The 18,159-nt window shown below is 31.4% G+C and overlaps 1 protein-coding gene across 5 annotated transcripts in view; it reads left to right on the top strand.

Annotated features, from left to right (window-relative positions):
* LOC100867566 (puratrophin-1) overlaps nucleotides 1-18,159 on the top strand; it is a 344,145-nt gene that overhangs the window by 190,011 nt on the left and 135,975 nt on the right. The gene's annotated exons all lie outside the window — the stretch shown is intronic.

Genomic DNA, 18,159 nt, shown 5'->3' with positions numbered 1-18,159 from the left:
ACAGTTTTGATAAATAAGGGAAAATAAAGTATGTACAAAAATGATATGATTATAAATTATAGAGTGTAAAAAGGAAGTTATACAAGTTGAAAAAGGATAATTATTCAAGTCAAAATAAGTTGATAATTTTTTATATAAAACTTCATTTTTGTCATTTGTCAAAAATTATCTCCTTTTGATTTGTATCTCAATTTTTACAAATCCTGGTGCAATATTTTATATCACATATTATGATAAATATCTTTCTAATGAAAGATAATTAATTAATTATTCATAATTCTTTAAACATCATTACCAAAAATTACATTAATTAACAAAATTATAATTTCTAATAAAAAAATTAGGACCATTTGCATTTTTCAATATTCTTTTATGTTTTTAATAAAATTTAAGAAACGAAATTTAATTGTAAATTTTAATCATATATTTCACATGTGCATTAATAATTCGAATATTATGATACATAATATTTTATTTTTTTTTATTATGTTTAGATATATATTGTATAAAATTTTTATCCATGATGAACTATTGAGAATTGAGTGAATATTTATATTAGGATATCAGTTATATATATGATAAGAGATTGAACGAATGCAACATTTGGATTTCGAATAATTGAATTGGATAATAATTTAATAATTTCTTAACTTGTTAAGGAATTAAGACAGAATTAAGTTAAGAGTTAAGAGTTTAAAAAGAGAAATAAATCTAAATTTTAGAATAGAATAGAATATTAGTAAACGAGCAAAAGATTTTAAACATAATAGTTAATAAAAATTATTTAAAATATCGTTTACATCTTTAAATTTTAGTAAATACACAAAAAGTATTGAAAATAAACGAATAATTATAACTTTTGAACAAAAGAAATTACAATCTAATAACTAAATCATCAAACAAGAAATCAATTGTCAATATTCAAATCTCTATCTATAAACACTGTCAAACCCTATTCTATCAGTATTTATTCGTCAATCGTCGACCAAACAAATTCCTATCATTCTCTTAATTCAATACAATCTAAACTTTATTTTCTTCACAAGTGGGTCATTAAAATTTTCATCGAACAAACAACCTGATACACTGTCTTAACATAACACAGGACTGACGGATAAACCGAGAAGTAAAATTGATTATCAATATTTTATTGGTAGTGATATTTTCTATAGTATCGTTCAGATATCGTTAATGGATAGAAGAAGAGTGGAGTTTTTTTTTTTATTTAAAGTTATTATTTAAAGCACGTAAAAATATTATTTACTTAAATTCGCGTTATTAAAATATTTTAACTATATCATGTGAATATTAATACGAAATAATCAATGAAATATCTATTTAACGATATCTTTAACAATAAAGGAAAAATAGAAACTCTAGTTACTTTTATCTCTTGTCGATATCTTAAAGATATTATCGATATGTCGAATGATATCGGTAACACGCCGATATTATCGCCACGTATCGATAACAATATCGACAGCCAACAATATCGATCGTCTTATCGCAGAGAGCAGAATATGCAGAAGCCAGGACACACCCACTGCCTCTTAAAGCCCAATTCACACGCCTCTACATCCTTGCCAACCACGTATATTTACGCGCTTTAAAAGGCTTCTCTTATTGTGCCTACGGTCCTTTTCCCTTCTTTATATACGTTCCTTCCTCTATGTCCCGTTTGTCCTTTTCTCGAGGCATTCACTCGAGGATGTCTAACTGTATTCTCGCGTCGAGAACTTAGTTAACGATTAACCGAGCATGGGATAAAATCGGTGCAGGGGTTTCTTTTTTTTTTCTCGAGAAAAGATATTGCGAGAAAGATGAGATACGTGGCTTTGAGAGAGAGGAAGTTGATGTACTCTTGGGATCTTATGGGTTGTTCGCACGAGGAAAAGGATGGTCTTTTCTAGAAGAAGGGTTTTTAAGAGGGTGAAGGATGAAAGGGTGTTGAGTGTTTCATTCTTTCGGAGAGATTCTTGTTGAGAAAGTTTTAATTTATGATGGAATTTGTGTTTTATTCTGTATAGTTAGCAACTGTTGGATGGATGGTGGAAAAAATGAGTCAAAAATAGTTTTGAAAGTTTTTCTCAAAACTTTTACAAACTTGATTTTGTAACCAATTTATATAATTTATTATGTAATTTTGTATCTGAAAATCAGATATTATCCCAGTTAGAAAAAGTGTTGTAATCATAAATTTAATATAACATCGTATTTTTAAATTATCAATCCATCTTTGTTATTTAACAATTATTATATAAATGCGGTATCTTCAATGTTATATATCGATAAAGCAAATTGAATTATTTTATTTTTTTTGTCAACTAATAATAAATTTAGAATATATATATATATATATATTGAATAAGTTAAACGCATGGTAAGATAAAGTACAGTTTTTAATTTTCGAAATAGAGAAATAATGCCGAAAAATAATTTATTCGTCTTCCATTTTTACGTGTAAAAATTATTTCTCGACCAGTTTCTGTCTGCTGTCGATTTCGTTATCGTAGCTTTCCATTCGTGCAACAATTTCCAAATGTTTCACATGTGCGCATCCATTACCTTCCCCTTTTGGAACGTATAATTTTCTCGCATTCCTCTCCACTCTCCACCATCGTTTCTAAAGAGGAGGAATCATAGGAATTGAACCACTAATGCGACTAATTCGAAAAGAAAACATCCTAACCGTACTTTCTCGTGATCTTTATTAAAACTCTGTCGAGGATCGAATCTCTCCACACTCGTTGTTCCATCGTTCCTTGTTTCGAAAATCTTTGGATTTATATACGCCGCATAAATTATATCTATCGCCACGCTTCGTTCATATAAACGTCATTGTCGTGTTATTTCTTCTCTGTTTATAACGTAAACAATTATTTAATATTATTTAATCCAAATAATACAATCATCACATTTGTATTGACAGTAAATGGGAGAGGGTGAAGTGAGAATTATCGAAAGATTATTTTTCATCTCTACAATGCGAGACTACATGTGTAGTAATATTTGAAAGATAATAATGATAAAGAAATCGTTTTTGATCATTAATTTTTCAATTTTATTCAAAAGTTTGGAAGCAGTAAAAAATTTGAAATAAAGCATTTATTTAATAATTATTATAAAATAATTTTAATTTTGTAATTATTTCGTGCAAAAGTACGTGTTTCCAAACTTTTGAACGATAATATATATCGATACATGGGGTTCATTAAATTGCAGAAAACCAAATATGTCGATAAATTTATTGAAAATTGAAAAATATATTTTGAAAATATTTATTTGTATTCAAAATCATTGCACATATTTGTAAAATTTATGATATATATTTTTATAAATCCAAAAATTTTTATATTCCAGAAACGTATGTCTCTTATTTTTAAACAAACTTAAATAAACTATAGGAATATCGATATCGTCACGTTTAATTAATTTTTCTCGTTCAAATCGGAGAGAAAAAAAGAAACTTACACCAGCAATTTAATATCGCTACAACGCTTCCTTCTTTTTCCTCTTTCTTTCTCTCTCTCTCTCTCTTTCTTTCCACTTGAGCATCCGCTTTCTCTTTGTAAATATTTTCTCCGCCATTTTTCTTCCCCACTCCCCATTTTCTCTATTTACAAGCTACTTCCTGTTTCTCGTTCGCGAAACTTGTAGTTGATTGTGTCCTTCCCTCGGTCCACGGTTGTTCGTTCTATCGTCGACGCGCACGTTAAACAGCAAACAAAATGAAAACGGGACACTCGTCGTCTCGAGTGAGGAGCGGACAAAGAGGTGCTCGCCTGGAATTCAATTTTAAACGAAAACGCTGGCGAAACGATTTCTGTGTCGCCTTTGAAGATGAGTCGCGTGCTCCTTCGTGTTGCTTGTTCAGCAGAGAGAGAGAGAGAGAGAGAGAAAACTCGAAGGCCTACCCGTCCGTTTGCGAAAGAATTTTTCATTATTTCGACGTTACACCGTTTTTGCGCATGCGCGAGATAAGCGAGGCGAGTTTTTCTTTATTGGCTCGTTGAAGGCGGTTAAAGGTTTGTTTGTTTTTTGATCGTAGACCTGTAATCTTCCACCGTTCGTTTACTGCCTTTTTACAGTGTTGTTAATCGGTAACACGATAAAAACGGAGCAGCTATGCGTGGTAAAATTTTTGAAAACGTTGGGACAATTACACTGTCGCCGTCAGCGTAGAAAGTAAACGTATAATGTGCCCCCTAAAATCCGCGGATGGGTGAAAGGAAAAGGAGAGTACTATGCGTTTTATATCTAATTGGATATTCTTTACCCACGTTTCGCACTTTCTGTTTCAACGTGCATCTGAATCGAGTCGGTAAGGTGATTCTCTTCAGGGATTTTTAAGAATTGATAACGAAAGTGACTCGAAATCCGTGGTGAGAGAGCATTACATGCGAGGATGTAACAATAAGATATTTTTTAAGGGTAGCAGTGAAAATATTTTTGAAATTGTGGAAATTATGAAGTTTTTTTCTTGAACTTTTAGGTTTAGGCATTAATATTTTGAATTTGAATTTATAGACTTGGATCCTTGAATTTGGAGATTCATTTGTAATCTTAATATCAATATTTTAAAAAATTATAAATTTTTAAATTTTTACTACTTTGAACTTTGGATGCCAAATCCAAGTTTCTTTTTGATTTGAATATAAGTTTTTGAATCGAAATATTCTTGCATTCGATTATTTCTTAATTGAATTTTAAAAAATCACTCATATTATTTTTTTAAAATTCACTGCAATTTATTCAATAGTAATAATATTTTGAAACACTTGTCGGTACAATAAATTACACGTTATTTATTTTTAAACTCTCTCTTTGTGAAAATACGCTTTTATTTCTTATTACTGCATAATGGTATAATTTAACAAGTTTATATTGTGTTTAATTATTGGATGCTTGCAAGTAAATATCTTAACTGCCATTTCTGTGCATTCTTCCGGTAATCTTCTTTATAATTAAATGCAAGCATTTCCGCCCGATCCAAAGATTTCGCACGACTTATTTGTCATTCTACGATTCGCGCATTTCCTCTTTCTCATGTAAAAATTACACGTAATTTTTCCCTCCATTATCCCATTACATGCCTTACCACATCCAATCGTTAGTTATAAAGAATATCTATATCTTCTTGTTTATTTTTGAAAAGAAAAAAGATATTTTTGAATCCGATATTAATATTTCTTGTTGCCAAAATCGTGAAATATAATATTCAACGTGACAAGCCAACAGCGAAAATAACGTTTCGAAAAATTTTCAGATCCGTCTCTTTATATAATTACACGCCTTGTTATCAACTTTTAATAATAACATTGTTTAAATTAATTAATTTTTATTATTAAACAATTAGATTGGATGAAGAGAGGATTTCTAATAATTTTATAATTTATATTACACAAAAATATGATCAAGTATATAAACGAATCACGTCATTCTATTTAAAACAATTCTCGAAAAGACACGCGTACCCTGATCTTCTTTCTGTGAGCTTCTCTCTAAAGGAAAAAGAGGAACAGAAAAAGCCTCGAGAGGTTAATCTCATAGTTGACGAAGCAACCACTTTGTCGCCGATTATGGCGTTTAAATCCGCCCAGTCATCCAAAAGACGTTCGTTGAACAAAAAAAGAAAGTAGACAGTGATTCGTGAGAAATAAAAATTCTTGTATTATTCTAAATTTTGAGGATAGTCATTTTTTGGATATTTTGAACAATTATTTATTGGAATGTACAAAGTATTGATACGATATTCTTAAGGACTTACATATAAAATATTACATTAATGTTTTTTAAGAATTCCAGAGACTAAACAGATACAAAAGTTGGTACACGACGCTTGTTATTTATTAAATTAAAAAATTTGAATTCATTGCTCCTAAAATTTCACTGTTTATTTTAGTTTCTAAAATATAGTGACAGCCTGTATATTAAAAATCGAACTTCATTTTATTTGAAATCATATTTTCTATTGTGAAAGTTTTGTCATTAAATAAAAGTAAAAATGAAGTATATATAGTAATTAAAAATTGATATTAATATCACATCAAGATCAATTATCTACAGAGAATTCCTTGAATTCTATGACGTCGAATTGAATACAAAATATCAGAATTGGAAATCGATGTAACAGAAAGGAAAAAAGTGGCCATTAATCGCGTACACAATAATGTTTTTATAAGTACAATTTACCACTCAATTACTGCAATCTATGTTAAAATGCCTGGCACCGCCCATTACCAATTACCCTCGTCTATTTCAATCACTCAACTTCACCGATATTTCTTATCTCCATTGCCACACCTCTCTGCACCCTCTTTCAACGGACGAAAGATATCACAGATTTCTCCAGTAACGAAATGTAATTTTCACTCAGCATCCCTTTAATTAATTAATCAGGAATCGAAGTGTACGAAGCAAATCGATTCGATTTAACGAAAGTCTGTGCGTTTCGTCGTTATAGAAATCGGAACGAACGATCCTTTTGAAGAGCTTGGAGCAAAGAAACAGGTATTCTTGAAACAGGTCAACCCATGAGATCTAATTACATGCTCCACTCTGAACATATATCATAAGAAAACGTTTAAAAGTAGTTCCATTTAAATCCACGGGGAAGTAGCGTTTCATCGTAATCTATGTATTATAAATGAAGTCTAAACTGTAGGATAATTTCATTCAAATAATAGTTGAAACAACATATTATTAAAATGATATATTATTTTGTGCGTTGATTCATAAATAACTAATATCCCTTTGACACAGTTCATTTTAAATAGGGTATAATCTAATAATTAGAACATTATCCAAAATCAATAAATATTGTCGTATATCTATATAAAATTAGCCGATCGAGATTCTTATACTTAGAAAAATATTCTTGGAATTGGCCCAACAATTTATTATACCTAATTATTAAAATAAATTAATATATTAACAATAATATTGATCATCCTTAGTAATTTAATTTTGTCTTATGATGTTCGTCTTATTATACAAATATAGCATATATAAAAATTGTATGAAAAATCGAAGTTAATCGACGAATTAGAAAACTAGGAATTTTTTTATCTACATTATTAACTGATAATTCTGCCACTATAGTGTCGTCAAATCAACACTAGAGACTGCTAAACAAAATAAGAACAAACGGTTCGCTTTATGAATATAAAAAATCTTTCGAAAATTTCTCAAGAAAAGGAACTATCCCCAAAGATGGTGGCTCCAACTTTCAATTCAATCTTTCAATTTTCCAAACGTACAATAAATAATCTTGAACGAAGATGTTAATTAATGGAATCGAGAGAGATAATTATCAAGCCCATTTTCACTGTTCGAGACTGTCGATTGTACGTGAACTTTTCGAATAACGATGGAGTATCGTGGAGTGCAGGGGAGTTTATCGGAAGTCGTCAGGTCAACGGCTTCGCAAACATCTTTATTGTCGAACGAGCGAGCGTAAAGAGCGGATCGCTTTCACGTGCAAGCTTCTTCGGGTTAAATAACGCGCTCGTGTGCTCGAGCATGAATTAGATGACGTAGCTTGGAGAACCTTAATTCAAGTTAGTGGAGCGGCACCTGATCCTATCTTTTTCTGAAGAATAGGCTTCCGCCGTCGTTACTTCGATAAAGAGTGAAATTGTTGTTTTTCGGTTTTATAATGTAATAGAACCGAAATGATTATTAATCTAAATGTTAACATTTTGCAATATTTTTCAGATCTCTTTGAATGTAATAATTTATTTGATTGGTAATCCAAGATTTCGGTAATCCTTTTTTTCGGAATTTAAAATGAAAGAAATAAAATAGGATAATAAATCCAAATAATTAGTTCAAGTATTTCTTAAACAAATCTTTCTAATTAGATATAAAAAGCCGTCATATTATTTAATTTTAATGATTCAATATTTAATAGTTATAATTAATTTTATAATAGGGTATCTAATCCTAGTCTTTTATTAAATTTTATAATTAAGCAAATTAATTCAATGAATAATTATTATTATTAATTATAAATTTCACCTAAAATTAATAAATTCAATTATTTAATTTAAATTTTTTCAACATATTAATCTATTAATTTAAATTAATCTATAAATTAAGTTTAACTGCTATTGCTTATATTTAATAAATAAAATTAAATAATTAAATAAATTACTAATTTAATTAAAATTATAAACTTGGTAAACTCAAAATTAAATTTACAGTAACGATTTGGAGTAACGATAAAACTTTAGTAAATTATTTAAAAATAATTTTGAGTTGTTGATAAATTTCGAAAATCTAGAATTGGAAGAATTTTCGATCTATATAAAATATTTTATCATAGAGAGAATTTTTATAAACACTTTTAGAAAGTTAGTTATTAAAAGCTTGAAATTTAAGAATATGCTAATAATAAAGATAGAATATTAAATTACGATGCCAAATTCTATATCATTGTCAAAAATTTCTCTTGATTATTTCTTTTGAATAAAAATAATAACACGAAACTTTGTCAGTCTTTCTATAAACTCAAATGATTGAAAATATGAAATAAAAATATGAAGTAATAACATCGTGAAATAATAGAAAACGTTATCATTTAACGCTTGATAGCGCAATAATGCACACATAGACCGAAATGTCTCACGAAAAAAGTTCGTTGATCACGATTTAATTTATCCGATGCAGAGAATCACTTATTATAATAGGTGCAATTACGCAATGAGCAGGCTTAGACTAATTATCTATGCACGATTCGCGGTACTTTGTTCACTGTGGATAGCCATAATTAAATACCATTTCACGGACTGCTTGTTATTAGTCGCGCCTCGTTACTGTTCACTTTATGGTCGTCCTCGAGTCTACTTCTAAATGTATGTAAAGTTCTCTCGCGATATTTAACCGTAGTTAAAGTTAATTAATGTTAATCGTTTAATTCAAACTATATGAGATATCGAAGGGAGCAACTGCAAAGTGAAAAATTAAAAATTGCAAGGAATACACTTGGCTCCAGATTATTTAACCTGGTTTTACTTTTTGAAAATAAGAAAATCCTTTAAATAATTAAAAAATTTTCGCGAGATTTGATTGTTGAAAATCTGGAACATTGAACAAAAAATAAAACCAAGGATATTGTCAGCTTTACTTTTTTCTTTTAATACTTTTCTTCCCGCTTAATAACAAACACAGTTATCGTAACCATAAAATACAAAGAACAAAGATACGTGTAATTTGCCGTTCCAATCTGCCACGCCGAAAAGCTATAATTTAAAAGCTATAATTGAAATCGATGAAAAATAAAAAAAAAAAAAAAAGAGAGAGAGAGAGAGAAATAATCATCGTTCCTTAATAAACGAAGTTTTTGCCAATAAACTCGAATCACGAAGGCATCGCCCTGTCACACTTAAACCGGGGAGGGGAAACGGGACGAAAAAGGAGAGAGAGAGAAGGAAGGCACCGATCGCGGAATAATAGGCGTGCGATTAAAACCGGTAAATATACGGGTGAAAAAGGAACAGTGTAATTTTCGATACTCGATAATCATACGGGTTCGGGCGTCGTTTTAGGTGGCGCACGCTCCGGCTACGTGAGCAATTACGTTCTGGAGCAAACCACTCGTATATCGTGCACGCAGCCAGAATTCAGGGTACGACCCAGATCTCATGCTGAGTATACCGGCCGAGCTTTCGCCGATCGATAATTTCTCGCCGACCGATCGATGGCCCGCCTCGCCCCTTACACGCCATTATCCGTCGCGCGAATTTTCCACGTTAATTGCGAATACTCTGCTCTATGGGAAACGTGAAAGCGGCCATTTTACTGTCACGTAGACACTTCGTATCGAGGATTGATGGTCGCGGACGATCTCGAAAGCTTTTAAGGCGACTCGAGGAGTTGAATTTTTATTCGATTTGGAGAATGTTTGTTAATGTTTTCTTTCTTTTTTTGGATTTGTCGACGATTATTTATAATTGTTATAATATTTTTTTTTTTTACGGAGTGGTAATACATTTTTGAAGAAAGAGACACGAAGTTGATAAAAAGAGGTTAAGACTCGTTTTTAACGCGATGAAGATTTCCATTAATTATAACTTTCAATCGATATATCTTTTACATTATCTTCATTATTATTTTTCCAAAATATAAATATCTTTGAATGAGTCTCAAAGTAATGTGGACTAACTAATCGCTACTAATTAATCGATAGTCGATCGATTCACGAGGAGGCGTTTAGAGGCGTCAAGGTATGATCGAGTCGCCTATAAACGGGCGAGAAATTGTTATCTGATCAATCGCGATCACGGATCAATCCGATCGAGATTGGTGTTTCGTTCTACGGCTCGGCCGAAGAAGAATAATAATCCGGTGAATTAATCAAACGGCGAAATTATCGATCGATCGGGGATTCTATTAATCAGACGATCGCGATGATCGTTTTGTTGCCTCGTTACGGAACTTATTGACGGTCGATCTCTTTAATCGACAGGACGAAAGATGAAATCGTCGAACTGGTTAATGAGACAAGCTCTATATACCGATAATATATTTATACGCACGCAGGAATATATTTGTGGCACAGTTTTCAAAGGGGATGTCGTTGATTCAAGATTTTTATTCGACGCGAATAATACGATTCGTGTAAAATTTTTTTAATTATGGAAGAAGATTATTATTATTGTGAGTAAAGAATTTAAATTTTATTTGAGGAAATATTGCATAGATATAATATTGCATGTAATTTCCTCAATATTTTGTTGCATTTTTTTATTGTTTGATTCGAAGGAAATATTTCGTGAACATTTGAACATCTTGTTTACCATCCGAATTCAAGTCGTGTAACTTGGTTTTCGCACTTTGGGCACTTCTCACGTTCTTGACTCGAAGCGATGACGATAAGAGATTTTTAAATATTGACTTTTTAATCTGTGTGACTATGTTAATTCGTAGAATTGATTTCTTCAAATATACATATACTCGAAGGATAGCAAGAAATGAATAACCGGTCTTGGGTCAGCGACCGTAGTCGTAAACACTCGCAATCAGCTGATGGAACGTTTGTCTTTATGATCACAAGTGTTCTGAGAAATATACGGTGTGTCTGGTTTATCTCGAACTATTAAAATATACAATTGTGCAAGTACACGAATACGAATGCACGCTTTTAATCTACCAACGAAAATTTTACGATACGAGATCATGCAATTCTCAAACGATTAAATATCTCGACCTTAATTTTCAATTTTTTCGAATCCTTGGAAAAGATGAAGGAACGTGATTCAATTTTTAGATAACTTAACCTTATCATTTACCATATCATTTAATTATTTAAATTGATTCAAACTCAATTAGATTTAACAAATGAAACAATCAAACCATTCTATCAAATTCTTAATCGATAGCGTTAAACAATAAATAACATTTCGCTTAATTTCACAATATCTATTCAATAGTTTATCATCGAACCATTTTTCACAGTTCAAAAGTTTGGAATTATTGCTCTCGTGTGTGATCGATAAATCCTCTTCTGATCCTCAACGATTCCAAACTTTCGATCGATACTGTACGCAAAGTATATCCCAGCCTAGCGATCGTAAAGCCTCGGATTAATTTTTTCATTCTTCGCCGGCCGAGAATCGGTTTCCGCGGTGGATGTTTACGATCCGCTCGGCGACGAATAATCCGCTCGGCGTAATTGCTACGTGCGTCCCGGCAAGACACGCTGCGTTTGCTTTTACTGCTTACCCGCAGCGGCTTTGGTATCCTGCGCAATTAGCATCCACCGACGATTCATGTCATGTGGTTAATAAATTGGGAGGAGACACGCGCGGAGATCGGAAGCGCGTTGCTCGGGCGTGAAACGCTCGCTTGTAAAATGAATTTCTTTCTCTGACCCTCTAACGTGTTACCAATCGCGATTCTATTTTGTTGTTGCGCGTTTATAGACACGCATTGAAGACATGGCAAGCAAAATGATCCTCCCTTCGAGCTCGCTCCAGTTGATAATTAATTTATTGGTGAATTTGCGTCAAAAGTTGGGCAAGCAATCGAGTTAAAATTTGGAATGAGAATGATCGTATAATTATTAAAATTTAAACAAAATTTAAATCACATCTACCATTTTCTTTATTCAATTGCTATGATATTTTTTAATTTTCGACGTAGAAATTATTTTACTTTTATCTTAAATCAATCAATTCAATTATCATCACATTTTTATTAATTTCATTATTTCTTATTTTATTGATTATTACTCTAATTTTTGAACGAATAAATAATTACTTAAATGGAACGTATTAATCTTTTTTATAAAGGATTAAAAATAAATCAATCTTTAAGTCTTTAAATTAGAAGTAAAAAATTAATTTTTTATAATTCAGCTTCAATATTAATTCGTAAAATTTAGTTTAAAAAGGCTAAAATTTAGCAATTTATCGTTAATAAATCATATGAATAAAAATATATTCTATCTTATATAAATTAAACTAAATAGTTATTCAATAATAAAAATAACTTTTTTTATTTAAAAGATTAAAAAATTTTCATTAATGTTTTCAATATTATAAGCTCTAATATAGGCTATTTAAACAATTAAGTTTTAATAATTAATAGCATTAATTATTTATTATTATCAAAGATATAAGTTTTCCTCTAAACATTTCAATTAATTACTTTCTCAAATTCAATCTCATATCCAAATATATATATATATATCAAAGAAACTAAATAAATCTTTTTATAAATAAAATTTATATTAAAAAATATCATAAAAAAATATTCCAACATTATTCCAATTACACTCGATGTATTTTCTTAAAAATATTGGCACATCATTTTTGTATCAGTCTCCATTTATTATAATTGAACGGAGGCAAGAAAATTATTACGGCAACTCGATATTAATGGCATCTGATTTTTCTTGTTTTTTTTTTTTTTTTTTTAAGTAGAATATCGTATACTTACGAGAATATATGAAACTGTTATCCAATAAGGGTATTGTTTCTTACTTCTTAGCTATTTATTTTGAATTTTGATATATACTCGTGACATTACGTCGAAGATCGTTTACTTCTATGAATTAGCAGACAACTAATAATTAGCAGTATTATTGAGGATAATTTACATAAATACAAATATATAATTTTATAGTTGTTAATTTCCACTTCAAAGTTATGCCAATTCTTTATTTCGAGTCATAGCAAATAACACAAATTCACGTGCAGTTTTAGAATTCGATTCTCTCGTATAATAAATTTTATAAAATTTTATAAAGTTAAAATATCCCCTAAAAATAATGATTTCTATCACTATACGAAACATTTCTCTTGATAAAACGAATAATCTGCGATCTCGTTGGAATCGTGTTGTTACGAGACATGGAGGAAGAAATGCGTGCGGAATGGAGAGCGCGATGCCCGTTTCGAATCGGTGTGCTTATCGGCGCAATTAACGCCGCGAATAAGTCATTGCGAAGGCGAGTTGTCGCTACTCGGGAGATCCGACCGGCCGATAATTATTCATTGCCTCGGCTGATGCCACTATATCGTTTCCTACTCTGTTTTTGCACTTTGTTGAAACGGTTCGGTTATCGTGGCGATGCTTGATTTTAAGCGTCCTGCTTCTAACTCGAGTATGCAAGATAGGATAGTTGCAGGGTGATGTTTAAATAAAGTGCAAAGATTAAGAATGAATGGAAGTGAATTTCTGTTGGGTGAATATTTTTCTCTTAATGTTAACATGGTTGAAGAATAACCAGGTGGAAGAGAAATCGTACAACAGATTGGAAATGTGTTGAGGGATGGCACGGATATATTTATTATGTTATTATTCAATGTATAATGTAACGTTTACTCTGTTCAAATGTGGATCTGTTACTGCATTACAGTTGGTAACTGTATTCATTTTACCGCAGACTTTTATTTTAATGTTAATGGAACGATGGCTTGACATTAACTGAAATCGTTCTCACTTAGTGTCTGTGTTTATATTTCTGGCTAAAGTGCGTATCAAGAACGTATCAGCGTTCGAATATAAATTTCGTAACCTACTAACGCAAAAATATAATTGAAATCATTCTTTTACAGTACAGTGAAATTTCATCAAAATACAATTAATGAACGTGGTGAGCGTGTTAAGGATCAAAAAAAAAAAAAAAAAAAAAAAATGAAACGAATAAAAATAATTTTAAGTTTATATTGTTATTCAAATAAAATGTGTGTTTCTTTTCTCTTTTTTTGAAAAAGGTTTGTTCGACGGACTTTAAAAAAGAAAGTAAAAATCTTGTTACATGTAAATCACAGTTTTTTAAAGAATGTTTATATAATACCTTAATATTTAAAACAATAGTCACATTAAATAACCATAACGAGATAATTCACGGATACAAAGCGATTCTCAACAAGCGCCACATTTTATTACATTTATTCAATATTCTTCAAGATTGGCCTCACTTCGCCTCCCTGCGTTTTTCCTCGAATCCCCCGGAATGCTTTCAGCAACGCCCTCCCGTATCATTTTCTTTCTACTCCAGTAAATCGTTCGAAATATCGAACGAGCGGGCCTCTCTCGATCGGCGATCAATATAACTGGAAGAGATACTTTCGATCGCTGCTGCGAGCGCAATGTACGCCCACCCGCCCAAGACCCGTTATCGGCTCCCCTTATCACTGATCTCCGCTTCTGGAACGAGCAGTTCCTCGAAACGCCACGGCGATCTCGTTTCCTCGTCGGAAAACCGCGGTGAAAAATGATCTGTCTCGCGCGGTGTTCCAGGAACGATTGAAAATATCCAACTCTTCTGTTTTAAATATCTTTTTTTCCTTTTCATTTTGACACGGATGATTTTTATGAGAGGGTTGATGCTGATTATATTGGTTTTTCACAACACGACGTGAGATTGAATCTGAATTTTTTGATTTATTATATGTGCGTTATTAATATCATATAAAAAAAGTATCGTAAAATTTATTTTTATGCGTAGAAAAGACTCAAATATAATTTCATAAATACGATTCTCGATAGAATGACCAGCTCTTGTGAAGTATTTAGAAAAAAAATTATATCATATAAGAGAGATTTATCTAATCGCAATGAAGTGAAACGTGTATTATTATTCGTAAGCCTAATAATTTTAATAACTTTGAAAAATAATTTTGAACGATAAAAATATCCATTTAAATATTTCGCGATTAGAATAATTATATAATCGGATTTCTAATTAAAGTGAAGATAATTTTTGAATTTTCCTAATAACTTTTATATGTAACCAACAATTTTTACTTAAAAATAAAAATAAATTTATATCAAATGATCAGAGTGATAAATAGAATGTGTCGATCACCGTGCGAACACCGTTAAATTTAGAAGAAAACTTTAAAGATTTAAAATTATAAACTGCAAGCTCGAATAAATTAACTAACAAAATTACAAAATGGAAGAATTGCACGCAATTATCCCCGATAAGAATTCGCAAGAAACAAGGAGAAGAAAGGAAAGAAGCGACATATCACGGGTGGAAATCTCTCACAAATCTTTATACTTACGAATGTAGAACACACGGCGCTTTCCCACAACAGAATCCTCTCCTTGGCTATCTGCATCGAGAGTGCCGCCGTTCCTCGATTAAAATTCGCTCACCAATTAGTAGCTTGATCCTATTCTGCGTCGGACAGCCCGGTCCGCCCTCGATCCCTACGTTTCTACTCGTAAATAACGAGTGGAAGGCGCGGGCGTGGGACTCGCCACGGGGGCTACATCGATAGGCGAAAACCTCCTCTCGAAGAGGAAACGGAGAAAGGCCGGGGTCTTTGATCGTTGCCCGAGCTCCGCTGTATTTCACGATCCAATTTTTTTTTTTTTTTTGGAAGATAGCATCGAAACGTCTGCTCGAAAGAAGAATTTGACGAAGTAATTTCTTTCTGCCCGATACAATCGAAATATAAATTTTAGAGAACAGGTTTCTCAAGAATTATATATTTTTATAGGAAAAAAAAAAAAAAAAAAAAAAAAAGGAAACGCGAGACTTTGTAACAATTGCATTTTCGTTTGACGCTTCAAATTATTCGTATTAAGAAGGTTACCAGTCGACTCGAAATTGTTTTTGTTGCAGATTTATAAAGTTCGCTGAAATTTTATCTATAATTTTATTATTGAACGTTGCTAGCAGTGCTACTATTCTGTAGTTGGTATCCTTTTGTTTATCTTCGATCTTCGGTTGTTCACTTGTTGAGCACGTGCACTCATAAATATATTTCTTATTTATTGTTCACCACTGCATAACCAACCAACAGTTTTTTCGTATATTATGTATACATATCTAGAATCCCTAGAATGTAATAATACTAAATATATGCATTTATAATAATAAAATGTAGGATATCGAGTGCAAAGGGTTAATAATTAAATATTATTATACTGGAATTATGTGAACGTTTTTAGCAATTATTTATGTACAAAAATTACATATGACGTTACTATAATAAAGTAACACTCCTTTTTAATATTAATCGTAGCTTATTCGTTGTAAAAATAATAATTTCATTAGGAATATATTTTATTATTCTTCGGTCGTAATAAAAGAATTTATGATTCAATTTTTTATAACAATTGAATTCCATGGTATCAATCGGATCATAATTTTTCTTTCAGTATCGTTGTATCGAATAAAAAGAATCAATTTCGAATTTGACATTTTGATTATTTCTTTAATTCAAAATTATTTTAGTAAAATATTTAGTAAAGTATTATTATAAATTTAATTTGATAATCTTAAATAAATCACACACATATATATATATATATAGTATAATAATATTACATTCATTTCAGTATCGTTATATCGAATAAAAAGAATTAATTTCGAATTGATATTGACATTTTTGTACAAAATTACATATTATACTTATATAAATAAAATAACACTCCTTTTTAAAATTAATCGTGGCTTATTCGTTGTAAAAATAATAATTTCATTAGGAATATTTTATTAATTGATTTGATCATTTCTTTAATTCAAAATTATTTTAATAAAATAAAATTTTATTGTTATAAATTTAATTTGATAATCTTGAATAAATCACATCTATCTATATATATATATATATAGATGGTATAACAATATTACATTTATTACAATGCACATGTAACGTGGCCAGGAAGCGAACGAAGAGGAGGGTTCCGAGCGAGGACGAAGGAGAGTTCGCACGGGTCGAAGCCGGTAGACGCGGAAAACTTTCTCAGAAATCCTCATCCCGATCTCGTGCGAAAGTATTACGTATACGCTTAACCACGCTCGCCAGTGTGGTCTAGAATGCGCGCGGCGAGTTCGTGCGTGGCTAATGCGCTCGATCCAATCGGCCAGGTGATAACCATAATCACGTAGCTTGGTTGGTGTATCGAACGTGTCTGTGCCGCGCCTTTGACGATCTCGCGCTTCGAATAAATCTGCATCCGACCGCTAACAAGTCCATTTTTTTCAAAGAAACTTCTTAAAAAATTTGATACAGTCGCGCGAAATATCATTTCACTATACTTTTGAAACGCTCGAACAACAAATGGAACTTTTTCGAATTCGAAAAAGGGAGAGGAGAGAGGAGATTTTTAGGATTACTATCTTATCCCTCGATATATTATTGCTGAAATTCAATTTCTTCAATCGGATCTACTGTTTCATTAAATAGATCGATTTTTTTTTAATTTTTATCATCTTGGAAAGGATAATAAGCAAAACGATTAATATTATTTAAATTAAATCAATCATCTCTCTGAATGATTAAATTCAACATCATCTTTTGATTAAAAATTTTTATTTTAAATCAATCCTCTCTCTCTCTGCTTCCTTCCAATTCTTGTTCCTCTTCCACCTGAAAGATTGTCCGTTCGTTCGGAAAATTAGGGGAAAGAAAGAGTGGCAATATCCTCGTTATCGACCATATCAAAAAGATCCAAGATCGATGTGGAAAGAAGAAATTCGAATCCGGATTTGCCGGACGATTGACCTGGCCAATTGAGCTATCCAGGCCGCCGACAAAATTACTTCTTCCTAAGTTCTAATGTTTCAAACGGCTGCCGCCCACAATTTCATCTCGAGCCGCGCTCCTTCCCTCCGCAAATTGCCTCGGCAAGCCTCTACTTTCCGCGGGTTTTCATCTTACCAATGGTGTATATACCAAGGTTAATGAT

Source organism: Apis florea, unplaced genomic scaffold (assembly GCF_048593485.1).
Source record: "Apis florea isolate Af1SG1 unplaced genomic scaffold, ASM4859348v1 contig_3493_pilon, whole genome shotgun sequence".
Taxonomy (NCBI): Eukaryota; Metazoa; Arthropoda; class Insecta; order Hymenoptera; family Apidae; genus Apis; species Apis florea.
This window is presented reverse-complemented; position numbering and strand designations above follow the sequence as displayed.